The sequence below is a fragment of the Oryctolagus cuniculus genome, chromosome 13 (assembly GCF_964237555.1).
Source record: "Oryctolagus cuniculus chromosome 13, mOryCun1.1, whole genome shotgun sequence".
In the NCBI taxonomy this organism is placed as follows: Eukaryota; Metazoa; Chordata; class Mammalia; order Lagomorpha; family Leporidae; genus Oryctolagus; species Oryctolagus cuniculus.
The window spans coordinates 59649253-59676668 of record NC_091444.1 but is presented as its reverse complement, the minus strand read 5'-3'; the positions used below and the strand labels follow the sequence as shown (position 1 = coordinate 59676668).

Sequence of the window (27416 nt, the reverse complement as noted above, 5' to 3'; positions counted from 1 at the left end):
GCGGAAATGAGAACAAAGCTTGGGAGGAAGGCGTTTAGTACACTCACAGGTCCTAGGGCAGAGGCCATCGCATGCTGTACAAGTGCCACAGGTGAAGTACCACATTTGTATCCGGTGTCAGAAAATAGGAGAGGAGGAATACTAGGCCTTTATTGGAGTTTTCCCATGAAAGATAAAGCAAGGTAAAGTATTTAGGACTGACTAGATAGAAATTCAGTGGGATTTGGGCAAAAGGGCTTGTCCCTAATATCTGACATTTTGGTCCTGGAATGATTTAGGACAGGGGCAATAGTGGCTTGATGTGTGACAGACAGATAGTGGCTAAGCTATGGACTGTGGCTGCTTTGCATTATGAAAAGATATGCCCGTATTTCAAACTTTCTTGTACCAAAATAAACATCTTTTAATTCCATTTGTCCATGAATATTTTGAAGTACACTTGCATTACCTTGAGGTATTACCTAATCCTGGGTGGGAAAGTTCCTCTCTCCGTCTGTGAGGCCCCCAAATTTTACTGCCTTAAGCATGCAGAAAATAAGAACATATAGCTAGTATAATTGGCCCTGTGATCAATGGATGCCAAACAAATACAGAGTCTAGGACCAAGAATGGTTTGTTCAGATAGAGTCCTTTGCCATTCTGTTGGTCCAAATAGGACAGTCACTCTACCTTAACATCCTTCCAGAGGGAAGGCCCTTAACCAAATTTCCAAATGCATATTTGCAAGACTTATAGCACTTTTGTTTCTGTGTACCATTATGTAGGGCTGGCTAGAATATTCTATATTGCACCTGAATTATAAATTTGTGGGCTGGATAGAACTTGTAATTTAGAATTATTGTTTCTTTTATAACTACTAAGTGATATAAGTTATGTAAGTTCCTTTCATGGGCTTCATTTTTCCCATGTGTCATCTCTAACATCATTATTTTGATGGTGGTTTTTCCTGGTGGTTCCCAAGACACCAGCTGATAAGCAAAACGGCAAATTACTTTAAATTTATCCTGAATAACAGAGCAAGGACCATTTGAAATCAGGTTATGATAACTAGTTATAGGAAAATGCAATGTCAAAAAAGTACTAGCTCCATTTTAAGGAGTTTTTGTTTGGTACCTGGCATCAAGTAGGCTTGGGAGATTCTAATGTATTTTATCTGGATTGTCCAACCTAATGCAAGAAAAAAAAAAGAAGATATATCAGCTTTGCTTATTGATACTCTTTTTACACAGAACAAAAATGAAAAGATAATTGACTAATTGTAGATGCACATAAACATAAAAAGGGGTGTCTACAGTGGGTCACTAGGCATGAGATAAACTAAATGGTCTTTTATGTTTGACACTACTGTTTTTCCCCTTAAGAAGGATTTTATGGATCTGAAGAATTTTTTCCAAGCTTATTTAAGGACCAAACATTCAAAGCAACATACTCATCTGGACACTCGTGGTTAAAGATATCTTTATATAATAAACTCTAAGTAATTAAGAAAACACCATTGAGTTTATAAGAGAGCTGGCTTTTAATTGAGGAATCAGGGTTGATCTCTAAACGCAATATAGTTTCTGGCTTCTGAAACTGTAAAATTAGCTAGGTAATGACATATTTTTCAGTTGATTAATTTTTTTCTAGCTGGGACATCTGCTGTCATTTGAAAACTGTCCAGTGTGAATTTCTGAAGCAGATGGGAACAGCATGGAAGATGTCAGATTGGCTTGTGGTGTAAGTAATATTTTCTTTTTTTGGATGAGCCTTTCTGCAGAAAAGGTTGCTATTTATTCTCAGTTGTAGCCTTAAGAAACGGTCAGGAATGACAGGTAAAAGTAGGCTTGGCATTTGGGAAGAGGCACTGTCTTCCATGCAAAAAAAAGTCTCCAGGGTGCTACTTCTCATTGCTTTGATGCCCACATATTGTGTGATTAAACACTTGGTGAAACCCTGGAGCTGCCAGCTGGATGCGATTCTCCACCCTTATTAATCTTGAGAAATGTTCTTTCATCCAATTAAAAAGTTTTTGGAAAAGCCCCTGTGCCATGTGGCTGTGTTGCTTCCAACAGACAATGCCAGTTGGCAAGTATCATTTCATCAACTGGCCAGAGTCTTTGAGGATAACTCTTGTTTTCATGAAGTGGTTTGACTATTTCAGGAATCTCTTGGTTGTCATAACTTCATGGGTAAATGCTTGCAGTGAAAACTGGAAGATACATGTTGCAGTCACCTGAGAACTGTTGGGAATAGTTAAAGATCCCCAGAGATCTGGAGCCAGAATATGGGTATTTCTCCTCCTGTGATTGGTATACCTTTGAAGCCTGGCCATGAGCCTCAGTTCCTGGCGTGTAACTTGTTCAGAGAAGTAATGACTTTGCCAATGTCATGGCCATTAACTCTTGGAGAGCAGAACAAAAAGTTTAGAATTCTTGAGCCTAAACTTTCAGTATTTTGAAAACAAAATTGATAGAGTACTGTTCTGTACTTTTTCCTAAGGGATAATATATTAATAACCAAAAGGCAGTGCAGTGCCTGCCCTTTAAGATCTCCCGGTCCACTGAAGCACTGGACATACAAACAGATCATTGAATGCAGTAAGTTCTGTAATAGAAATTTGCTCTGTGTACTGATGAAAAGAATGTGCATTCTAGAACTGCAGGATGAAATATTACATGGATATTAGGTCTATTTGGTCTACAGTGTAGATTAGCTCTGTTGTTGCTTTGTTTATGTAAGCGGGGTATTGAAGTCCTCCACTGTTACTGTACTGGAGATTATACCTCTAAAGAGTCATTAATATTTGTTTTATAAAACTAGGTGCCCTACATTGGGTGCATATGCATTTACTATAGTCATTTCCTCTTGTGGTAGAATTGATCCCTTAATCATTAGATAATAATCTTATTTATCTCTTTTAGCAGTTGTTGTCTTTCTTAAAAAATATTTACTTATTTATTTGAAAAGCAGTTACAGAGAGAGAGAGCAAGAGACAGAGAGAATCTTCCATCTGCTGGTTCACTCCCCAAATTGCTGCAATGGCTGGGCCAGGCCGGGCAAAATCCAGGAGCCTGGAGCTTCTTCCAGGTCTTCCACATAGGTGCAGGGGACCAAGCACTTGAGCCATCTTGTGCTGCTTTCCCAGGCCATTAGCAGGGACCTGATGGGAAGTGGAGCAGCCTATTTTGGAACTGGTACCCATATGGCATGCCAATGTCACAGGAGGTGGCTTTAACTGCTAAGCCACAACACTAGCTCCCCAATTTTTGTCTTAAAATCAATTTGTACGAAATGAGTATAGCTACTCCTGCAAATTTTTTATTCTCATTTGTATTGAATATCTTTTTCCATCCTCTCACTTTTAGTCTGTGTGTATCTTTACTAGTGAAGTGTGAAATCCATGTAACTAAGAATGAAACCAGGGGAGAATCTGGTAAAAAAAAAAAAAAAGTTTTTAGCTAAGTCTTAAAAATTAAAATAATTCGTGAAGATACTTAAGTGGAGGAGTATCATCCCAGGAAGGAAAACATGTGTGGAGGCATAGGAATGCATATGTGGGCTTTAAGCATGCGTCAGTGGTTTCCAAACTTTGTGGTCTCAGAACTTTTTGCACTCATAAATATTATTGAGATCCTCAAAGAACTTCTGTTTATGTGGATTGTATCTACCATTTTTTACTTAAATTTAAACTAAGATGAAAAAAATGTCATTTCAGTTAGAAAGACATGCGCATAACATGTTAACACAAATAACATTTTATGAAGATAACTCTATTTCCAAGCCAATAATAAATTGTGTAAAGCCAATAATAAATTGCTTTACATTTTTGAACATTCATTTAATTTCTGACTTAGAATACAAATAGCTTCTTATTTCTGCCTATGCATTGAAGCAATTATGTTATTTGGTTTAAATATGTGAAGAAGTATCTGGTCTCACACATGTAAGTAGCTAGGAAAGTGATGAGTTTTGCAATGGACTTTGATGATAATTGTGAATGTTTTTCTTTAATTTTACATAAAATTCTATAAGTGGCAATTTCTTAGAAGTTGAAATAATCTAAAACTATAGGAATAGATATTTCTACCCATTTACGTTAAATTTTATTGTTCTGTTCTTCACTGTGAATGTATCTTTTCTTATGAATTATTTTGAGATATCATATATTTATCATTGGGAAAATATTGGTTCACTGTGTTGTACAGGTATTCCACTGTTAGATTTGTTATACAACACCCAAAATTATACCTGTCAATATCACATTAATCTCATTAGAAAAGCTTTTTAATATTGGGAGGCCATTGTATTCACAATGATAGATGCAATTTTTCCAATATTTGAATTTTTTGCTTGAAAGTTTGGATTTCTTAGTTATTTTCCTTAATGTGACAAACCAAATCTGAATACCTGAAGTTTTTTAGTCATTCATTGTTTTCAAGTAAAAATGATGTTCTATGAAAAATTACATCAAGAATAGCTTAAAACTCAATCTTACAAGTGCTTTTCATCATGAACATCACTGTACCTATTTTGCAGCAGATCTCAGTGTACTTCCCATTTTACCATCCAGAATATTTTAAATGCATGTCCTCAAGGATGAAGTACAATAATTCATTGTACTGCTTTATGAGGACATTGCAGGTGACACTGGCTTCCCTTTCCTACAAGTTTGAGGAGAACATCATGGATTCTTGTACAGTTGTGTATGGGCCTTCAATTGTGTCGCTCCCCCTCTTCGTGGAGGAACGACACAGGACCCTGCGCTGTTCTTTCGTCTGCTCGGCCCTCCCCGGGTTTGCTGCTGGTTCTTCCCGGGTTGGCTACTATCCCTTCCACCTCCGTGGAAGGGCAGTTCCCCCTGGCCACATTCCCCACTTCCGCGGGGGAGCGGCACACCGCCGGCCGGCTTTCTCGGGGGCTGCACGGGTGTTCCTTCAGCTAGATGTTCCCCTTAGATGTTCCCCATAGATGTTCCCGGTGCATGCCGTCTCTCTCCTCCTTTATAGTCCTCCTCCGCCAATCCCAACTCGGCTGCCCACACGCCGAGTACGCTGCTCTCCTCCAATCAGGAGCAAGTCCTACAGTTTATTAGCTGAACTGGAGGCAGCTGTGTGGAAGCTGTTTACTTCTCTCCCAGCGCCATATTGTGGGAGAGCAGATGCATAGAATAAGTCTTAATTCCAGTAACTCAGTCCAGTCCGGGCTGCTCCCCACAAATTGTAATAAGGCAACAGTTTTGGGCACCACTGTTTTAGAACAAGCAGTGCAAGTACCAACACATGCAAATGTCCAATAATTCTATGTTGATCTTTCAGACACACTAAAAGAATAATGGATTCCATACTTTGGAATTGCTATTTTTTTTGGCAGAATTTTAAGATAAAAGAAAATAAAGAAAAAAATTCATTGAATAACCACTGTGCTCCAAGAATTAAAGAGTAATGATACAATTCATTTAGTTAAAATAACCAAAAAGCAAAAGCAATCACCAAAACAAAATAGTAACAAACTAACTAAGGTGAAAAGTGCCTGAATTGGGTCACATAGATAAACTGAGGACAGGGTAGGTGAACCACAGAAAGCAAAAATCAATAGAAAATGGGAAAATACAATCAGGCAACTTTTCATTTCTTACCTTTTTTTTAAAGATTTATTTATTTATCTGAAAGTCAGAGTTACACAGAGAGAGGAGAGGCAGAGAGAGAGAGAGAAAGAGAGACAGAGAGAGACAGAGAGCGAGTGAGAGAGAGGTCTTCCATCCAATGGTTCACTCCCTAATTGGCTGCAACAGCCAGAGCTGTGTCAATCTGGAGCTTTGCTGATCTGCAGCCAGGAGCCAAGAGCTTCCTCCAGGTCTCCCATGCAGGTGTAGGGGCCCCCTCTACTGCTTTCCCAGGCCACAATAGAGAGCTGGATTGGAAATAGAGCAGCCGGGTCCCGAACCGGCACCCATATGGGATGCCGGCGCATTCAGGCCAGGGTGTTAACCCACTGAGCCACAGTGCCAGCCCTCTTACCATGGTTTTCAATCTAACCAATTATTCCCAGGCAGTTGGGGTCTTGGCTGCTGGCAACTACTGACTCATCTTTCCAACTCTGTAACCATAAATGAAGAAACTCTATTAGTTATTTGTTTAAAGTTTAAAATATATATTTAAAAATGTTATTAATATGTATTTGAAATACATTTTATGGGGGTCTATTGTGATATTTCAATGAATATATACAGTAAAAACTGACCACACTAGGCAACTAGTCTTTCCATCTTAGTATCTTTTTGTGTTTAGAGCTTACCAGCTCCTCTCTTCCAATTCTACATACAGTGTTTAATATATTATCAACTATCTAACTCTAATATATGGTGAAACACTAGTGCTTGCCCTCTGTCTGATTGTGTTTTAGTATCTGCTATGCAACCTTCCCCTCTACCAGCTCCTCCTACCCTTTCTGGTCTCCAACAGTTAGCTATTGTAAGTTCAGGTCCACTTTTTTTTAACTTCCTTATATCAAAGAAAACACATATTGTCTCTGTCTGACTTATATCACAATGCAATCACCAGTTCCATCCATTTTGCTGCAATTATGATTTCATTAATTTTTGTTGCTAATGTTCTGTGTAAATATATAATATTTCCTTTATTCATTGATTGATGGATGCCTGGATTGAATCCATATCTCTTGTATATGCTGATTTCTTTTGCTTCAGATCTGGGGTAGAAAATCTCCTGATAGTTCTATTTGTAGTTTTTAGAGGAAGTTTCACATTGTTCTCCCTAATGTCTGCACTAATTGCCAGTGTATTAGGGTTCCCTTAGCTCTACATTCTCATAGGATTTGTCATTTTTGTGTTTTGATAATTACCATTTTAACTGAGATGAGTAATTGCCTTAATGAGATTCTGATTTTAATTTCCTCAATGATGAGTAATATTTAGTGTTTTTTCATTTTTCTACTTCTTTTGAGAAATGTATGCACAGATTCCTTGCTCATTTTTTTCCATTTTTTAATTTATATAAAGTGAACAAATTTCATGCATTTAATGTATACAGTTTAGTAGCATACTGATACTTCACACCCTGCCCTCCCTCCTACCCATGCTCCCACCCTCCTCCTCCTTCCTTTTTTTTCTTTTAATTCTTACATTAACATACTTTCAGTTTATTGTATAAGCATAACATTAACCCTTCAGTAAGTAAAATATTCAACAAATAGTAAGAAGAAGAAAAATAAAACATTCCTCAACAGTAGAAACAAGGGCAATAAATAATAGCCAAACCTTAAACTGTCAATTTCACTCATATATATTACATCTTTTGTACTCTATTAGTTACCACAGATCAGAGAAGACACATATTTGATTTTTCGGGACTGGCTTATTTCACTAAGTATGTTTCTAGTTGCATCCATTTTGTTGTGAAGGACAGGATTTCATCCTTTTTTTTACAGCTGAGTAGTATTCTATAATACACACACACACACACACATATATATATCACAAGGTTGTTTTTAAGTTTTGCTTTTATTTAAGTTTTTTTTTTTAATATTCTGGATGTGAATCCTTTGTCAGATAAATAGCTTGCCAATATTTTCTCCCATTGTATGGATTGTCTCTTTATTGGTTATTTCCTTAGCTCTACAGACAGTTCTTCTTTGATATAATCCCATTTGTTTGTTTTGTCTTTGGCTATCTGTATGTTTGGGGTCTTATCCAAAAAAAAAAAAAAAATCAATGCCTATACTGATGTCTTGAAGGGTTCCTCTATGTTTTCTTCTAATGGTTACATAGTTACAGACCTTATATTTATATTTTTAATCCATTTTAGTTGATTTTTGTTTAGGGTAAGAGATAAAAGGGGGTATTATTTCAATCTTCCACCTAGAGATATCCAATATTCCCAGCACCATTTATTAAAGAGAATATTTCTCCAGTTTTTGGTGACTCTGTCATGGGTGAATTAACTATAAATGAGTAGATTCATTTCTGGATCTCTATTCTATTCCATTGGTTTATGTGTCTATTTTTGTATCAGTACCATGCTGTTTTTGTTATATTATCTCTACAGTGTTTTATAATATGGCTTTGTGATGCCTCCAGCTTTATTGCTTTTCCAGATGTATCTGGTTATTTGAAGATTTTGTGCTTTCACTTGATTTTAAGATTTTTTTTCTATTTATTTGAAGAATATCATTGGCCTTTTGAAGGGGATTGAACTGGTAAATCACGTTGGGTTGAATAGGCATTTTAATAACATTAATTCTCCTAGTCCATGAACATGGGAGTTCTTTCTATGTTTTTTCTTCAAATTCCTAACTTAGTTTGGAATTTTCATTGTAATAGTCTTTTACTTCATTGGTTATATTTATTTCAGTGTATTTTAGTTTGTTTTTTAGCTGTTGTGAATGGAATTATAAAATATTATTAAAATGCTATTGGATTTTGTGTGTTATTTTGTGTCCTACACCTATGCTGAGTTTGTTAACCAGCTTTAATAGTCTCTTGGTAGAGGTTTTAGATTGCTCCAGACAATCATTATTTTCAAATAGGGATTGAATAATAGTGGTGAGAGTAGACATCACATCTGCTTCTACATCTTAGAGGAAGTACTTCCAGCTTTTCAATATTCAAAATGATTGTCATTGTGGGTTTATCACACCTAGCCTTTATTATGAAGGGGTATGTTCCTTCTATATCTAATTTTTCAGAGTTTGTATAATGAATAGATGTTGAATTTTACCAAATGCCTTTTCTTCATGTATTGAGATGATTATACAATTTTTATCTTTCATTGTGCTAATGTAATATGTTACATTTATTTATTTTGTATTGATATATTCCAGCAGTGGAATAAATCCCATCTCATCAAGAGCAGTGATTTTTTGACATGTTATAGGTTTCAATTTCCTGCTATTTTGTTGAGAATATTTATATCTATGTTTATCAGGAATATCGGTCTATAGTTTTGTTTTTGTTGTGTCCTTGTCTGATTTTGGAATCAATGTAGTGTTAGTTTCATTAACACTATGTGAGTTTAGAAGAGTTCCCTCCCTTTGAATTTTTTGGAACAGGTTGAGAAGAATTGGTGTTTAGTTTCTCTTTAAAAGTTTGGTAGAATTCACCAGTAAAACCATGTGTTCTTGAGCTATTCTTTGCTGGAAGAGTTTTATTATTAAATCAGTCTCTTTATTGGTCACTAGAGGTTCAAGAGTCCTGTCTTTGTGGTTCAGTTTTGGTACATTATGTGTGTCTGCAAATGTATCCATTTTTTTTCTAGTTTTCCAATGATCCTTGGTAGTTCTGTGTTATAAGTTGTAACATCTTTTTTCTTTTCATCTATGATACTTATTTGAGTCATCTCTTTTTTTATCTGGTTAATCTAGCCAAAGCTCTATTGATTTTGTTTGTCTTTTCAGAAAAATAATGCTTCATTTCATTGATATTTTAGAATGTTTCTTTACTATTTCATTTATCTCTAATCTTTATTATTTCTTTCCTTCTAATTTTGATTTTGGTTTGTTCTTGGTTTTCCAGCCCCATGAAATTCTTTGTTTAGTTATTGATTTGATAGATTTGTATTCTTTTTAATGTAGGTGATTATAGCCATAAATTTCCTGTCTAGAACTGCTTTCACTATATCCCATGACATTTGCTATGTTGTGTTTCCATTTTCATTAGTGTCAAGGATTTTTAAATTTCCCTTTTGATTTCTTCAATGACCTGTTGTTCATTCCAAAGCATGTTGTTTAGTCTCCATGTAATTATATTTCTAATATTTCTGTTGTTGATTTCAAGTTTTATTCCAAAGTGGTCAGAAAGCAAACATGATACAATTTTTATGGTTTCAATTTATGAGACTAGATTTATGGCCTACTCTAAGGTCTACCTTAGGAACTGTTCCATGTGCCAATCAAGAAAAATGTTCTATAAGATATTCTATACATGTTTGCTAGTTGCAGGGACAGGGCATGTGCAGCCCGCAGGCCATATATGGCCCGTGAAATCATCTGGTCTGCTTTTGCCGAGATAACCCCAGATAATACTCAAAAGTCAACAAATCTATAGGAGGTTAATTTTTTTTTTTGACAGGCAGAGTGGACAGTGAGAGAGAGAGACAGGGAGAAAGATCTTCCTTTTGCCATTGGTTCACCCTCCAATGGCCGCTGTGGCCATTGTGCTGTGGCCGGCGCACCACGCTGATCCGATGGCAGGCACCAGGTGCTTCTCCTGGTCTCCCATGCAGGTGCAGGGCCCAAGCACCTGGGCCATCCTCCACTGCACTCCCGGGCCACAGCAGAGAGCTGGCCTGGAAGAGGGGCAACTGGGACAGAATCCGGCGCCCCGACCGGGACTAGAACCCGATGTGCTAGTGCCACAGGCAGAGGATTAGCCTATTGAGCCGCGGCGCCGGCCAGTTATTTTTTAAGTTGGTAGTTTTGTGTGGTAGACGAATGATATTATACATATCCAGATGGTCCTTGGTAGAAAAAAAAAAAAAGGTTATCCTCCCTGTTACTCAAATGGTTTTTTTTTTTTTTTTTTCTGTATGATCTTTCCGTTGATTAAAGTGGGGTGTTGAAGTTCATTACGATTACTATATTGTATTGTGGCTCATCTTTTCCTTTTCTTTCAGTGAAATCACATCTTAGTACTTTAATTCTTAAATTATTAAACTGACACTCCCCTCAAGATAGAAGCGATATACCTATCAGAGGAATGCTGATTGGCTTTTCTCCAAAGATGACTACTTATTTTTAATATTAATGTGAAAAATCCCAGTGAAGGACTGATTTATTTTGACTAGCATTGTATTTCTCTGCCCATGATGGAGATGAAAAAGAATTGGAAATGATATCTCTCATTGGCAGGCCCATTTTAATCTTTGCTTAGATTAGGAAGAGGAATAGTTTCTAAAAAGTGGCAGCTGTTTTTCAGAAGAAGCATGTTCTTGGCATAATGTAGTTATTTATAATTGTACATGTAGTTTTACATGAGTATATATATTTGACTTAAACCTTATGATAAGCTGCAAATCAATTAAATTTTTAAAATGAGAAATATACTTGAAGAGTGTAAGTAATTTTTCCATCATCACAAAACTTAATTTTGGACTCTGCATTTGAATGCCTAATTCTGAAGCTTCCAAGTTGAACTTTTTCATGCCTCCTCCCAATGACAGAAGAATGTATGTGGAAGAGTAACCTCAGAAAAATATGACCTTTTTTTTTTTTACCATATTTGCTTATATTTTCTTAGCATATTAATATTTTAAAATTTATTAATGGAACTATCATAAATACATGGTAGATCTTCCTTTGCCGTTGGTTCATCCTCCAATGGCCGCCGCGGCCGGTGCACTGCGGCCAGCACACCGTAATATACATATTTTGAAATATATGTATCCACAAAGATTTGGTACATACTGTGATAATGATTAGTATTTATTTTTGTACTTTGTTGAACTCCATTTTAACCGCTTTGTAGATATTATGGTAATGTAATTCTTTAATAGAATCATTTGTCAGATATCATTACTCCATTTAACCAATGCCTAAGAAGTAGTGAGAGAGTTCCAAATAGTTTTATTTTGTCTTTAAACTGTCTGTCCAAAAAGCAATACTTGGATTCTGTACTCAAATCTTGAGCCAGAACTAACATGTTAGATATTGAGCCTAACTACAGTAGTGCTAGTAAACACAAAGCTATCGTGTACTGGGAAGGAGAATGGTCAAGAATGTTTAACACAAGCACCACAGTATGCCTCTTCCTGTCTGCCTGAAATTACATTGTATGGAATCTTAATGCTTATTATCTCAATTTAAGGCATTATTATTATTTAATGGATAATGTGTATGCCTCCATGAGAAAAGAGCATATGAATCTGTTAACTAATTAACAATTAGTTTTAAAGTATTTGAGATGCTAAAATATGATTTAAATGCTTATGAGAAAATTTTTTGTGATATGAAATGATCTATTGATAGGTCTGTGATACAATGTCCCTTGAGCCATGTGCATGCTTAGCCTCTGAAGTTGGATAATAGGAAGTAGGCTTGAGAATGCAAATAGGATACTTATTGCTACCAATTTTGTTATTTTGTTTGTGATTTTTTTTCTGCACATTAATTCTCACAAGTGTTTTTACCACTCAACTTCCTTTGATCAATCCTCTCAACTCTTTCTAGGCTGAAGTATCAAAGCCAAGTATCAACAACTGCTCTGGGTCTTTATATTCATCTTTCTGGAAAGGACAAGGACTCCGCCACCCTACTTCCCCTCTGAAGAGCTGTTGACTGTCAACCTCCTTAGCTCCTTTCAATTACCTTCCTTGATAATCATCAGAAGCTACATTATGAATCTGGGGGAGTTAGATTTCAGGAGTTTTTAGTGAGTTCTTAAAGCCATTATTTTCAATGTTCTCCTTATGATGTCATTGCTGAGGTTAGAATAGAAGAGCTTCAGCTGGTGCTGTGGTTCACTTGGTTAATCCTCTGCCTGCAGCAACGGCATTCCATATGGATGCCAGTTCTAGTCCCAGCTGCTCCACTTCCAGTTCAGCTCTCTGCTATGGCCCAGGAAAGCATTTGAAGATGGCCCAAGTCCTTGGTCCCCTGTACCCGCATGGGAGACCAGGAGGAAGCACCTGGCACCTGGCTTCAGATCGGTGTAGCTCCGGCCATAGAGGCCATTTGAGGAGTGAACCAATGGAAGGAATACCTTTCTCTCTGTCTCTCTCTCTCACTGCCTAACTCTATCTGTCAAAAAAAAAAAAAAAGAATAGAAGAGCTTCAACCATACCACTCCAAGCCCATAAGATAGGTTATTTTAAGAGTGAAGTTATGTATTTTTAGACACAACTTTTAGTAAATAGTATACAATTACATAAAGCTGCTTTATCATTGGTTGTGGCGTATTAAAGCTAAAGAATGCAAATAAAAACCAGTCAAAAGTAGAGGCATAGAGGCCAGAGTCCAGGTGAGGTTCTAAAAGCAGAGATTCCAGTTATCTTCTTCAAGTAGAGTCATGAATAGTCTGACAACAAATTGTGTGTATAAAAGCATGGAATATTGCCAACCAGGGAAGTTCATTAAAACTTTGCTGTACAGAGCTTGGTGGTATTCCATCTATGGGCGTGGTTGACCACACACATTGCTGATGTCAGTCTGCAACCACTCTGTGGTTAAATCTAATATGTATCACCCGAAGTCCTAAATCACCTTGTCACCATCACTTTAGAAATGATGTCTCAAGAGCTCAGGGAATACCTGCCAGAGGCCAAGGACAAAGGCCAGACACTTCCCTCGTGGACAAGATTAAATTCTGTTTTATATATACATAATTCATAATTACCTTTTGCATTTGAAGTTCATTCGTAAGTCATAGATTGTCCCCTGAAGAAAAAGTTGAACAAAAGACAAATTATGCTTACTTTGTCCACTTATGACAACTTTTACAAATATGCTATTTTACTAGGAAGATTTTGGAGGGAGCAGAAATTATTCCAATATTTTCTATAATGCATAATGCAATCATTCTACAAATTAAAAAGTAGGGTGCTTTTATCTTTAAAATGAGTGTGCCTTTAATTATGATTTTTTACTACCTAAAAGTAAGCTTTGCATCTTCTCTTTTTTGTTGACCTAATTAACTCAAGCTGTAGAGATTTTTGGCTCTGCTGTAAAGTTCAGGGCATGACACTACTGATGAATAAGTAAATGGTATAAAGAAATCAAAGTCAAAATTAGCATGAACTTAGTACCCCATTGCTCACTGCTTTGGAGAAAACTAACTGAAATTATTAGGAAACCTGTTGGTGAGAGAATCAGATTTCACAAAAGGTTTTGTTTTCTTTTTAGGTGTCTTTGGCATAATATTGTCATAAAGATAATATCTTGGTTCTCAAAAATGGTTATTATATAATTATATCCATACTTATATATTTTAAGAAATGAAATCTGAGTCAAAGAAACCTTGCTATGAACTTATATTAGGTACCCTTTAAATTGATTTTATTTATTTTCACCTTGTAGAAGTGCTTGATATAGATGAACTGTTACTTTTTTAAAGATTTATTTATTCATTTGAAAGAGTTACACAGAGAGAGAAGGAGAAGCAGAGAGAGAGAGAGAGAGAAAGAAAGAGAGAGAGGTCTTCCATCCTTTGGTTCACTCTCCAGATGGCTGCAGTGGTCCGAGATGTGCTGATCTGAAGCCACGAGCCAGGAACTTCCTCCCAGTCTCCAACATGGGTGCAGGGACCTAAGGACTTGGGCCATCTTCCACTGCTTTCCCAGGCCATAGCAGAGAGCTGGAATGGATTTGGTGCAGCCAGGACTCGAACTAGCACCCATAGGAGATACCGACTCTACAGAGGCACTACAGGCTTTACCTACTACACCACAGTGCCTCCCTGGATTGTTATTTTTTAATACACATGTTTGAGGGATTCTACAGAAAGGATATTCATTTAAATGGATATTTAATACTTATTGTTGATAACATCTGCTGTAATGAGGAAGTACCCACTTAAAATATTCAACATCAATTTTTTTTTGTCTATAGCTCTTTTGAAAGAAGATAAGGATATAGTCAATTTCTTGAAAGCATGCCTTTACCATGAAGACTTCCTAGAAAAAAAAAGCAGTCAGAGAGAAAGGGATATTTAAATGTAAATGTTATTAGAGCTGGTTTCTCACCTGATTCTCTTCTTTCCACTTTGTCTAATATCTAGCTTATGTGTATGCCTTATTATAATTAAAATCATTTATTTCTCAATTTATGTCTTCTGAGCTCTTAAACAGATTACCTACAAGTGTTGTTGAGACAACTAATATTTAAGGACCTCAGTTTAAAATACCTGCTAACTACACAGGCCTAGTGAAACAAGTGATTGGAACAAGAGAGGAGGATAGCAAACTGCCATTTGACAACATGACCTAGACTTAGGCTCAAAACAACAATGAAAGGGACTTATATCTCCTGCAAAGATGCCATTGGAGGTATTGATGATTCTGATATCTTAGAATATTGATAAATATATAAATAAAATATCAAGTAAATGCTTTCAGAATGTAGTGCCAAGTAAAGGTATGTATGTGGTATGGTGTGCTTAACAGACAGGAAAACTATTTAGCAAGTCATGTTTTTGTACATTGGCTGCAAGTTAGACCAAGGCTATTGTCAAACGCTTAGGGGTAGTCTTTTTCATTTAGGGGAATGTAGCCCTGTGATAGATGGAAATCCAAAGCCTCTGGATTTAAATCTAAAATTAGAATCTGGAGGTAGGATGAGAGTGATGTCTAAACACTTCTGATTTCATCCCGTTCCCACAGCTATCACACTGGTTTATTCATGAGACTATGCAGGATGCATATTTACATTGAAAGGGTTAATTAAATGCTAAGAGCAAAGAGAAATTAAAAAATATGTAAACTCTAAAAGAAGTTTGTCTTGAAGCATGTTAGTTTGAGATTACCCAAATTGGATTTGCTTCAAAGATTTCTGAATCTCTTTTGTTCTACATCTTTCATGATGGAAAAGATCATATCTTCCTTGAATTCCTCATTTCCTGATGAACCTTTGGAAATTCTGGTCTTTCTTTTATATTTTCTACCTAAATATTTTCTTGCCATAAGCATTTATTTTTAATTTTCCTGTGTGTTTTTATATTATAAACGATTTGAAGTTACTTCCCAAAGTAAAGAGACTAAAATACAAACGAATCTATACAGAAATTAAGAGCCAGGCTAATGTGGATGAACACTTTGTGAAAAATTGAAGCCCATTTTTGGATTCAATTGGCAAAGTATGTAAATGGCTTATGGGTTACAAAATGCCACGGGACTTGGCAGATTTGGTATACAGGAGAGAACAGTTTACAGTCCTTCCTATCCAAGAATATGAAATTGCTTTGCCTCCCTTGAAAACAGAAATTGACAGTAAGGATGAACTCCATCTGCTTTCTGTTTCAGCGTTTCTCACTTGACTTAATGATGACAGAGATTTGTTCTAATAACCCATTTTACTGTTTTAGAAAGTCTGTTTGCAACCAGCCAAGAATTGGTACACAGCACTCAGGAAAGTGATTCTGCCAGGAGCAAAGCCTGAAATTTTCTGCTGCTCCTCCTGCAATGGAGCTGAACAGAATGTACATGTATTCACGATGTTCTGTTATGTAACAGCACGGCTGCACTTCAGTGACCTCTTCTGAGCCTGCTTTCCCTTTGGAAAAAGCTAGGTAACAGCATGGCATTGCTCAGTGGACGATTCGGTGCCTTTCATTGTATTAGACAATCACTATACAGCGAATTGAAATGGCAAAATTGCCAAAGAATAAATAAAACAATAAGCCCAGCTATTGAAATGGAGCTTTATATTGGTTGGAACACAAGACAACAATCTTCTGATATTTATTTTATCAGGATTGCATAATCCCTTGGGATTTTTACTGCCATAATGGGTTGTACTTTTGGCTTTAATTTCAGTTTCTTCAGTGATACATCATTATTTTATAGGAATGCTATACTTTCCAGAAAGAGAAAAAAAAGTGCTTAATAAATGAGCCCCTTTCTCCTAATTAAGATAAATTGGAAAAGAGACATAGGACAAACTATGTACTCATTTTCAATGTCTTCAGCATTATTCTTTGCATTTTTATGAAGATTTATTTGTCTATTTGAAAGAGTTAAAGAGAGATCCACCATCTGCTGGTTCACTCTCTAGATGGCCACAATGGCCAGAGCTGGGCCAGGCCAAAGCCAGGATCCAGGAGATTGTTCCAGAGCTCCTACGTGGGTGCAGGGGCCCAAGCACTTGGGCCATCTTCTTCTGCTTTTTCTAGGCACATTAGCAAGGAGCTGGGTCAGAAATGGAGTAGCTGAGACTTGAACTATCACCCATATGGGATACTGGCATTACAGGCAGTGTCTTTAACTATTAGACCGCAAAGCCTGATTCTTTGCACTTTAAAAACCTATAATAAAAGACTATCTGAAAAGGAAAATGCTTCTAAGTGTGTATTCATAGACTGTTGTTTAAATTTATTAAAATTATTAAATACTAGAACATGTTATCCAGCCTCTCTACCTTCCCTTCCCACTCTTCCAAGCTCTTAGTGATTGCAACCATATATATTCAGACCAATATTGTTTAGTTTTCCTCTTTTGCGGGGAAATTGCAGTATTTGTCTTTCTCTGTCAGGCTTATTTTTCTTAATGTTATGTCCTCCAGTTCCATCCATTTTGCTGCAAATAACAAGATTTCACTATTTTTGACAGAATAATAATCTATTAAATATATATACTACATTCTTTATTCACTTGTTAATGGGCATTTACGTTGATTTCATATCTTTGCACTTTTGAATAGTGCTATGATAGGCCGGCGCCGTGGCTCACTTGGCTAATCCTCTGCCTGTGGCGCCGGCATCCATTATGGGCACCAGGTTCTAGTCCTGGCAGCTCCTCTTCCAGTCCATCTCTCTGCTGTGGCCCAGGAAGACAATGGAGGATGGCCCAAGCGCTTGGGCGCCTGCACCCGCATGGGAGACCAGGAGAAGCACCTGGCTCCTGGCTTTGGATCGGCGCAGCACCGGCCATAGCGGCCATTTGAGGGGTGAACCAACGGAAGGCAGATCTTTCTCTCTGTCTCTCTCTCTCACTGTCTATCTGTCAAATAAATAATAAAAAAAAGCCAGCACCGCGGCTCACTAGGCTAATCCTCCGCCTTGCGGCGCTGGCACACCGGGTTCTAGTCCCGGTCGGGGAGCCGAATTCTGTCCCGGTTGCCCCTCTTCCAGGCCAGCTCTCTGCTGTGGCCAGGGAGTGCAGTGGAGGATGGCCCAAGTGCTTGGGCCCTGCACCCCATGGGAGACCAGGATAAGTACCTGGCTCCTGCCATCGGATCAGCGTGGTGCGCCGGCCGCAGTGTGCCAGCTGCTGCGGCCATTGGAAGGTGAACCAATGACAAAAGGAAGACCTTTCTCTCTGTCTCTCTCTCTCTCACTGTCCACTCTGCCTGTAAAAAATAATAATAATAATAAAAGAATAGTGCTATGATAAACATAGCATACATATATCCTGGAATTAACAATTCCTTTTTTTAATATATATTCAGCAGTTAGATGGCTGGATCATATAGATCTATTTATATGTATTTCTTAGGAATGTCCATACTGCTTTGCAATTTCTTTATTTGTGTGCATTTCATAAGAACAACATTAAGAACATAGTAATACTTCCCACTGTACCAGTCCTCCTAACCCTTTTCCTCTCCCCTCTACTGTTCCCTGCCCTGTTTCTCACTAAGATCTATTTTCATTTAACTTTATACAGAGAGGATTAATTTTATTCCAGGTAAAGAGTTCAATGCTTTGTATGAGAAAGAAAAAGAAAGAAAAAGACAACAATAATAAAAAAAACTGTTCTTCAATGGTCCAGACAAGGGCTGTTGAAAGTTATTGCATCTGAAAACTGATTTCACTTTTTTTTCTTCCTCTTTTTCTTCCTTCCTCCCCCTTCTTTCCTTTTATAAACTGAATTATCTTTAAAGAAGAACCCAAGAATGATACATCTTATGTAAGCTGTTAGACTTAACTATAACTTATTAGATGTAAGAATATCCTCCACCAAAAGGAAGTGATTCTTGAGAATGAGTTTTACTGTTAAATCTCATGATACAACTTTTGATGGACAGAGGTCCTGCATGGGAAGTGAGTGCACAGTGACTTTGATTTATTTAACAATTAACACTCTTATGTATGATGCCAGTGATCACCAGAGGCTCTTGTTATGAGCTGCCTAGGCTATGGAAGCCTTTTGGATCCACTACCTTGACAAGGCCATAAGCAAAGTTGAATTTCTCTCCTCCCTTCTGAGAAAAGCATCCTTCTTTTGTGGCTGCTTCTTTCTACTGGGGTCTCACCCACAGAGGTTCTTTATGTAGAAAAAAATTTTTTTTGCCACAATGTCTTGGCTTTCCATGCCTGAAATTATCTCTTGGGCTTTTTAGCCAGACCAAAATGCCTTAAGGGCTGATTCTGAGGTCCGAGTGCTACTTATTATTGTATGAGTCTGCTGAATGGACTGCTTCCCATGTTGGAGCATTCACTTCTTTTTAATTCTGTCTATTATTATTACCAAGCACTTAGTCCTATTTATATGATCACTTTAACTTTACCACTTAATCATAACCATGTGATCTCTATACGACTTAGACTGCTATTTTTACCATCCAGCTTAAGAGAATTTGGGGTTCCAAGGCAAGTTTTTAAACTGTATGCTTAGAAGTAAGTCTGTAGGAATGTATGTAGAACTATACTGCTTTACAGTTAAAAACTTCATATACTTAATAGTTAGAACTTTAGGATCTTGGTAATTCTTCCCAACATGCCTGCCCTCCTACCAACACTCCCTCTCGTTTTTATTCTCAGTCTTGTTTTTTAATAAATTCTATTTTCAATTAACTTTATACATGTATGGTTAACTCTGTTAAGTAAGGACTTCAACAATTACTATGAAAGAAAAGATAATGAAATTATGATAAAGGAAAAGAGAAGAAAAATAAAACTGTGCTCAGCAAACAAGAGAAGGGCTGTCCAAAGTCATTGCTTCACAAAGTGTCAATTTTTTTTCTACAGTTGCCTTTTAGTGCTCTATTAGTTATCACAGGTCAGAGAGAACATACAGAATTTGTCCTTTTGGGACTGGCTTATTTCACTAATTATGATGTTTTCCAGTTTCATCCATTTTGTTGCAAATGACTGGAATTTTTTAGTGCTGTATAGTATTCCATGGTGTACATATCCCGTAATTTCCTTATCCAATGTTCAGTTGACAGGCATTTGGGTTGATTCCATGTCTTTGCTATTGTGAATTGAGCTGCAATAAACATGGTGTACAGATAGCTCTTTTGTATGCTGATTTCATTTCCCTTCAGTAGATTAGTAAATATAAATTTCCAAAGTACAGTTTATGAATTAAAATGGCTTCCCCCCATAACTTTCCTCCCACCTGAACCCCTCCCAACTCCTGCTCCCTCTCCCGTTCCATTCCCATCAAGATTCATTTTCAGTTATCTTTATATACAGAAGATCGATTTAGTATATATTAAGTAAAGATTTCATCAGTTTGCATCCACACAGAACAAGAAGTGTAAAATACTGTTTGAGTATTCGTTATAGCATTAATTTACATTGAACAACACATTAAGGACAGAGATCCTACAAGAGGAGTAAGTACACAGTGACTCCTGTTGTTGACTTAACAATATGACACTCTTGTTTATGGTGTCAGTAATCTCCCTAGGATCTAGTGATGAGTTGCCAAGGCTATGGAAGCCTTTTGAGTTGGCTGACTTCGATCTTATTTAGACAAGGTCATAGTCAAAGTGGAAGTTCTCTCCTCCCTTCAGAGAGAGGTACCTCCTTCTTTGATGGCCTGTTCTTTCCACTGGGATCTCACTCACAGAGATCTTTCATTTAGGTCTTTTTTTTTTTTCCAGAGTGTCTTGGCTTTCCATGCCTAAAATACTCTCATGGGCTCTTCAGCCAGATCCGAATGCCTTAAGGGCTGATTCTGAGGCCAGAGTGCTATTTAGGACATCTGTCATTCTATGAGTCTACTGTGTATCCTGCTTCCCATGATGGATCGTTCTCTCCCTTTTTGATTCTATCAGTTAATATTTGCAGACACTAGTCTTATTTGTGTGATCCCTTTGACTCTGAGACCAACCAGTATGATCAATTATGAAGAGAAATTGATCACTGGGACTAGTGAGATGGCACTGGTACATGCCACCTTGATGGGATTGCATTGGAATCCCCTGGCACATTTATAATTCTACCATTTGGGGCAAGTCTGATTGAGCATGTCCCAAATTGTACATCTTCTCGCTCTCTTATTCCCACTCTTATATTTAACAGGGATCACTTTTCAGTTAAATTTAAACACCTAAGAATAATTGTGTGTTAATTACAGAGTTCAACTAATAGTATTAAGTAGAAAAAAAATACTAAAATGAATAAGCTATTAAGTATTAAGTTCTTGACTTGATCAGCCCTTGTCCTGACTGTCGATGAAGAACACCAACAACTTAATACATTTTGGTCTTTAATCCATTTTGAGTGCATTTTTGTGTAATGTGTAAGCTAGGGGTGTTGTTTCATACCTCTGAATGTATAGATCCAATTTTTCCAGCACCATTTATTGTAGAGACTGTCCTTGCTCCAGAAATTGATTTTAGCTCCTTTGTCAGAGATAAGCTGGTTGTAGGTTTGGATTGATTTCTGGAGTTTCTATCCTGTTCCATTGGTCTATGCATCTCTTTTTGTACCAGTACCATGCTGTTTTGATTAAAATTGTCATGTAGTATGTTTTGAAATCTGGTATTGGCATTCCTCTGGCTTTGTTTTTGTTGTATAAGATTGCTTTAGCTATTCTGGGTCTCCTGTGTTTCCATATGAATTTTAACATCATTTTTTCTATATCTTAGAAGAATATCTGATATTTTGTTTACTATTGCATTCAATCTATAAATTGCATTGAGTTTTATGGATATTTTGATGATATTGATTCTTCCAATATATGAAAATGGAATATTTTTGGATCTTTGTTTTCTATTTCTTCTTTAATGTTTTGTAAATCTCATTTATAGATCTTTGAAATTTATTTTTGATTTATTTGGCAGCTATTATGAATGGGATTGATCTTACAAGCTCTTTCTCAGCTTTGGCGTTTTCTGTGTACACAAAGGCTATTGATTTTTGTGTGTTGATTATATATCCTGCTATATTTCCAAACTCTTCTATAAGTTCCAATAGTCTCTTAGTGAAGTCTTTTGGAACCCCTATATATAGGATCATGTCATCTGCAAATAGGGATCATTCGACTTCTTCTTTCCCAATTTGCATCCCTTTGATTTCTTTATCTTGCCTTATGTATCTGGCTAAAACTTCCATAATTATATTGAATTGCAAACTCAAAAAAAGCAAAATCATACCCTGCATCATGTTGAGAGTGGGCATCCTTGTCTGGTTCTGGATCTCACTGGGAATGCTTCTAACTTTTCCCTATTTAATAGGTTGCTGATGGTAGGTTTGTCATAAAATGGCTTGATTGCATTGTGTAATGTTCCGTGTATTCCCAATTTGCCTAAAGTTTTCATTATGAGAGGGTGTTGTATTTTGTCAAATGCTTTATCTGCATTTGTTGAAATAATCAAAAAGTTTTTGTTGATTGGTTTGTGAATATTAAACCATCCTTGCATACCAGGGATAAATCCCACTTGGTCTTGGTAAATGATTTTTTTTTTTTTTTTTTACAGGCAGAGTGGACAGTGAGAGAGAGAGAGAGAGACAGAGAGAAAGGTCTTCCTTTGCCGTTGGTTCACCCTCCAATGGCTGCCGCAGCCGGAGCACTGCGGCCGGTGCACCGCGCTGATCCGAAAGCAGGAGCCAGGTGCTTCTCCTGGTCTCTCATGGGGTGCAGAGCCCCAGCACTTGGGCCATCCTCCACTGCAATCCCTGGCCACAGCAGAGAGCTGGCCTGGAAGAGGGGCACCCTGCACAGAATCCGGTGCCCCTACTGGGACTAGAACCCGGGGTGTCGGTGCCGCTAGGCGGAGGATTAGCCTATTGAGCCGTGGTGCCGGCCCTTGGTAAATGATCTTTGATTGATGTTAGATTTGATTGGCTAGTATTTTGTTGAGGATTTTTGTGGCTTTGATGATCAGGGAAATTGGTCTGTAGTTGTCTTTCTATATTGTGTCTTTTTTAGGTTTCAGAAGTAAGGGGATACTGGCTTCATAGAAAGAATCTGAGAGAATTCAGCAGTGAAGCCATCTGGTCTGGGGCTTTTCTTTGTTGGGAAGGTCTTTATTACTGAATCAATTTCTATCTTGGTTATTGGTCTGTTACATTTTCTATGTTTTCATGACTCAATTGAGGTAGGCTATATGTTTCTAGGAATCTATTCATTTCTTCTAGGTTTTCTGATTTGTTGACATACAGCTCTTTGTAATAATTTCTGATGATTCTTTTTATTCCTATGATATCTGTCAGTAAACTTTTTATTAATTTTGGGTCTTCTCCTTCCTTTTTTTGGTTAGCTGGGCGAATGCTGTGTCAATTTTACTGATTTTTTTTTTTTCAAAAAACCAGCTCTTTGTTTTACTGATCTTTTGTATAGTTCATTGTTTCAATTTTGTTTATTTCTCATTTTAGTTATTTCTTTTCTTCTACTAGTTTTTGATTTCATTTGCTGTTGTTTTTCTAGGTCTTTGAGATGCATTGATAGCTCATTTATTTCATGCCTTTCCAATTTCTTGATGTAGGCACCATTTGCTATAAACTTTCCTCTTAACACTGCTTTTGGTATATTGCATAAATTTTATTATGTCATATTGACATCTTCCTTTGTTTCCAGAAGTGTTTTGATTTCTCTTTTGATTTTTTTTTAAAGATTTATTTTATTTATTTGAAAGACAGATTTACAGAGAGAGAGGTCTTCTATCTGCTGGTTTACTCCCCAGATGAAGATGACCACAATGGCCGGAGCTGTGCCAATCTGAAGCCAGGAGCCAGGAGCTTCTTCTGGGTCTCCCTTGTGGGTTCAAAGGCCCAAGGACTTGGGTCATCTTCTATTGCTTTCCTAGGCCATAGCAGAGAGCTGAATCAGAAGAGGAGCATCCAGGACTAGAACTGGCACCCATATGGGATGTTGGCACTTCAGGCCAGGGCTTTAACCTAGAGCTGCACAGTGCCCACCCCTCTCTTTTGATTTTTTTCAATGGTCCACTGTTTGTTCAGTAGCATGTTGTTCAGTCTACATGCAGATTTTCTGGGGATTCCTAGTTGTTATTTACCAACTCATTCCTTTGTTTTCAGAGAAGATTCATGATATGATTTTGCTTTTTTTGAATTTGCTGAGACTTGCTTTATGGCCTAGCATGCAGTCCATCCTAGAGAAAGTTCCATGAGCTGGTGAAAAGGATATGTATTCTGCGGCTGTAGGATGGGTGGAGAGTTGTTTCCTTGTTGATTTTCTGTCTGGTTGTCTGTCCCTTGCTGAAAGTAGGGTGTTGAAGTCCCCCATTAGTATTGTATTTGTGTCTTTGTTTCCCTATAAATTCATTTAGATCTCTTTTAAATAGTCAGGTTTCCAGTAATTAGGTACATATTTATTCCTATGTTTTTTGGCATTTTTGCAGATTTTTTTATTGTCTCATCACTTTTAACATTGGTCTGTGTCTCTGTGGTTTAGTGCGGCATCTATACTTTCAGTGAATACCACGAGGTGTGTGTTGGGGGTGGCCAGGGTGCTCTGTTCAGTATTCCAGGGAGGGGCAAGTAAGGCCCCTATTGGACTTGGTAGCTCTACTCTGGTTATCTGGATGGGGAAGAATGGTCACCTCTGGTGGGATCCACCCTTCTCCTCACAGCTGCGGGACACCCCAGTGTTAGTTCCCAGTGTCCTTGGCACTCATCTGCATTGCTTAATGAACTGCACATTTAATGTGTGGAGTTTTTCCTGTGATCATGGTTCCCTCTGTTATTAGCTGCTATAGGTAACTGAGGAGCTGGGGTGGGGGGTACAGAGAAGAACTCCCTAGTTGCCCAGGGCCTAGCCACACTGTCTGCTCTTATGCAGTCACTGTTTTCTCAGAGTCAGCTTCTAGGGCTCTCCCGGTCATGGATTGTCAGTGGGGCCACTCCGCCCTGCTAGCCAGTCCTGTCTATAAAGAGACTAAGGTGTTCCCAGAGCCACTGACTGTGTGTGGTCTTCCCAGCCAGCTTCAGTGTCGGGTATAGGGGAGAAGGTTCTTGAGTTAGGTCTGTGGATTGCGCATGTGCAGAGGCCCAACCCACTGCAGCCCCACTCACTTCTTGATGGTGCTGGACAGATAGGAGAGTCCCATAGATGGGGCTTCCCCTCCCTTCTCATTGCCAGATAACTGGAGTGGTACAGCTGGCCTGAAAGGGGAAGGAATTCTGAATTGTTGTGGCCCTTGCTGTTTGGGTGTGGGTTGAGGTGACCACTGCTATTGCTGGGTGCATGCATGGGAGGTAGGGGTAGAAGCCACCTGCTTGTGTCCAAAAGAAAAACCAAAAAAATAGCATGACCCTTCTCCTGGCTGGTTGCAGGTCTCTTGCTGTGGTGGGAGGAGGAAGGGGAGAAAGTTGATTCACTTCCTTATTTGTTTTTTTTTTTTCTCTTCCGGCCTCTGCTGTCCTAGAGGTTCCTGTGGAAGCTCAAAAGTAGTTCACCAAGCTCTTCCTTCCCACTGTTACCCACAGCACTGTGGGCCCATGGATTCCCCTCTCACCTGGTCTGTCAGGGCATGTATCTTCCTCCCTGGATCCAAGTTTTTGTTGTTTTTTGTTGTGCATTTGCTCTTTGGGTGCAGACCTGTACTCTTTCTATTATTTTCACTGCATCTCCCACTGGAGATTCCTACAGCTTTATCTTAGGAGTATATTTTCTCCCCTTTTTATTAATTTTTCCCCACCTGAGTCAGACTGTTCTATCAGTATTCTGCCATCTTGGACCCCCCCCCCTTACTGTTTTCCATAGAGATTGTCTTTATCTTCCTACCAATGTTATATTGAGTTCCTCCTATTCTACATCCTTGCTAGCATTTATTAATTCTGTATTTTTGCTAACAGTCATTCTAAATAAGATGAGGATATATCTTACTTTGGTTTTGATTTGCATTCCGCTGATAGTAAGGAGTATTGGGCATTTTAAGATGTATTTATTGTCCATTTGTATTCTTATTCAGAAATGTCTTTTTAGATTCTTTGCCCATTCCTTTTTTCTTTTTTCTTAAGATTTATTTATTTGAAAGCCACAGTTACAGAAAGAGAGAGAGATCGTCCATTTGCTGGTACACTCCCCAAACAGTCATAATGGCTAGGGTTGAGCCAGGCTGAAGCCAGGAACCAGGAGCTTCATCTGGGCCTCCCACATAGGTGTTGGATCAAAATAGGCCATCATTTGCTGTCTCCCAGGTGCATTAGCAAGGAGCTGGATAGGAAGTGGGGCAGCTGGAATTTGAACTGACATCCATATGGAATGCCAGCACTGTAGGTGGCAGCTTTACCCACTGTGCAACAATGCCTGCCCTTTGAGCATTTCTTAAATGGATGGGTTGTTCTTTTGTTATTGAGGGAAAAGGTTCACCATATTACATAAAAGTGACTATAGTTTACTGTTATTTCTGAGGAAATAAAACAGAGAAGGTTAAATGATCCAATAATATAGTAATGACAGAAATTTTTAAAAATCAGGGTGATTAATATTTCAAAGTTTATTTATTTGAAAGTCAGTGTTACAGAGAGAAAGGAGGAGATAGAGAATGAGAGAGACATCAGTCTTTCACCTACTGGTTCACTCCCCACATGGCTGCAGTGGCCCAGACTAGGCCAGGCCAAAACTAGGAGCAAGGAGCTTCATCTGGGTCTTACACTTGGGTGGTAGACCATTGTCCTCTGCTTTATCAGTATGCATTAGCAGGAGTCTAGATCAGAAGTGGAGCAATGCAGACATGAACCAGCACCCATATGGGATGCCAGTGTCACAGGTGGTGGCTTTATCCACTACGTCACTACACCAACCCATCCATCCTGATTTTACCAGAACACATTGCATACATTTATTGAAAAGTCACAGTGAACTTCATAAACATGAACAATTATTAGTAATCAAAAGTTTAAAGTGTTTGAGATGTAAGTTCTAATGAATTTGATTTGATTTTCACAGGTTGAAGACATGTATTAAGTTATTACACTGTAGTACTTGAATATGTACAATTAAATAAAAATATTAAATATTATGTGTATTTTTATTGAATACCATGTAAATTCTTTGTTTCTAAAGTCTAAGCTTAAAATTATTTTACCATAATGTACACAAGCCTGCACATATGTGTTAATATAATAATAAGTAATTTTGAAATCAGCACACAGTTTTTCCACAATGTGAATTTTCTATGAACTTTTTGAAAAGTCCTATATACATGGATTTCAAATTCTCCCATGAAAATTAACTTATCTCTAAATTCCAATTTCCATAAACTTTTTAAGGTATCCTCATACATATATATTATACCGCATCCAGATATATGAATATATTTATTTTTTAAAAAAAATTATATTATAAAATTTTTATATTTATATCTATTATCATTGCAATTGAAAATCAGAAAACTTGGCTGCTGGTTCATGATTTCATCACTCAGTATGAAATTCATTCATAGATTTACTCATCCAACAATTAATTTACTCCACAATTACTTCCTGCATTTTTTTTGCAATCTAATACTTATGTTGATAGATTTAAAAATAATGAAGATTGGTGCTTATCCAAAAAGAGGTTAAAATTCATAAAAGAAGAGCAGACAATGATTCAGGCAACTTTATAAAAGCAGCAATAGGTAAGAGCCAA

General features: G+C 37.6%; 1 long non-coding RNA gene across 4 annotated transcripts in view; it reads left to right on the top strand.

The window, feature by feature from the left end:
- The window catches only part of LOC103350916 (uncharacterized), a 234390-nt gene that overhangs the window by 133004 nt on the left and 73970 nt on the right, over nt 1-27416 (top strand). For 2 of the 4 annotated variants that reach the window (XR_011381534.1, XR_011381533.1), the window contains exon 4: nt 1630-1719. This is a non-coding gene — a long non-coding RNA (uncharacterized lncRNA). Of the gene's footprint in view, nt 1-1629; nt 26768-27416 lie in introns of those variants that run through there. The other 2 variants (XR_011381532.1, XR_011381531.1) reach the window with 2 other exon arrangements.